The sequence below is a fragment of the Panicum hallii genome, chromosome 5 (assembly GCF_002211085.1).
Source record: "Panicum hallii strain FIL2 chromosome 5, PHallii_v3.1, whole genome shotgun sequence".
NCBI lineage: Eukaryota > Viridiplantae > Streptophyta > Magnoliopsida > Poales > Poaceae > Panicum > Panicum hallii.
In genome coordinates, this window is record NC_038046.1 from 24,433,868 (window position 1) to 24,435,074 (window position 1,207).

Consider the following 1,207-nt stretch of genomic DNA (forward strand, 5'->3'; position numbering starts at 1 on the left):
TGCACTAGGCCGACGAAATTAGATGTGGCCCACGAAATTAAGCTGATTTGGTGTAGTGCAAGTCTGGCTGGAAGCTTCTTGATCGGTGTTTAGTGGGTTGTAAGGCACGTAGAAGAGGAGCTCTAACCTAATCTGATGGGGCCCCTTCTCCTGGATTTGTAGTGAATGAAAATTAGAACAAACGTACATGAATAATAACAAGTAGGACTGAGCAAAGACGGTAATAACATATATGGCTATAAGAAAGGGAGCTCTAGCTTGCCAATAACATAGTGATCCTCATAAGTGATAAGCTTTGTTTTTGTCTACTGGAGGCACTAATCCAGAGTTTATATTAAAACCAGCAAAATAGTACTAAAAAAGAAATTAGCTTCTAGGAACTGAAACAATAAGTTTACCCGCGCCCCTGGTAATCTAAGAGAACAACTGATTAATCTCATGACCTAAATAAGCTAAAAGTTGAGATAATGGGTTCTCCATTTTTTTTAAAAAATATGTGAACAGCAACTTGGTATCTTTTTCTCCCTTAACGAGAATACGCTCCTTTGAACAGTATATCTGGAAGAATAAATTGATTTCAATCTGCAAGAAAGGTAGTAAAAGAATATATCACTATGAGGGGAAGATAAAGCTGACCAATGAGATAATTGGGCATGCTTGTTTCAAACAATCGAAGTGCATGTCTTCATGCAGCAAGAAAAGCTATGATTGATCAAACCTTGTGGTTGCATGCACGTCTGCAGCTCAGGTGGCCGAGTCTACCGCAGGCAGTGGGGCAATTTGGGACTAATCTTGTAGGAATATATGGAAGTAACAGAAGAGCACTTAAAAATTGGATGTAAATGAAAGGATGAATCTGATCCAAGGGGAATAGGTTGCTAATCTAGAGGGAATCGGCTGCTAATCCAAAGGGAGTCAAATCAAAGCAGAATTCGTAACGCGGATTTTTGCGGCTGCTCACCTCATCAGGCTATTCATCTCGGCAACATATCAGGTGCAAACCAGGGTATCCGTGCAAACTCCGTGCAAACCAACTAACAAAAGTCGTAAAAAATTCTCAAAACAATTATGTATATACTTCATAGCCTTCCTTACCACTGTATAAAATTTCAAGTTCAAATTCATCATATGTTAAGAGATAAAAAAAGAGAAAGTTTTAAGAGTTTTCTCTTTTATTTATCTCTCAGAATTTTCTCTTTTTAGTATC

The 1,207-nt window shown here is 38.2% G+C and overlaps 1 long non-coding RNA gene across 1 annotated transcript; it reads right to left on the bottom strand.

The window, feature by feature from the left end:
- Window positions 1-487: 487 nt before the first annotated feature.
- Window positions 488-981, bottom strand: LOC112891610. The gene is made up of 3 exons (XR_003228587.1): window positions 962-981; window positions 719-786; window positions 488-582 (listed from the first exon to the last, which is right to left on the bottom strand). It is a non-coding gene; the product is annotated as an uncharacterized LOC112891610 (long non-coding RNA).
- Window positions 982-1,207: the final 226 nt, after the last annotated feature.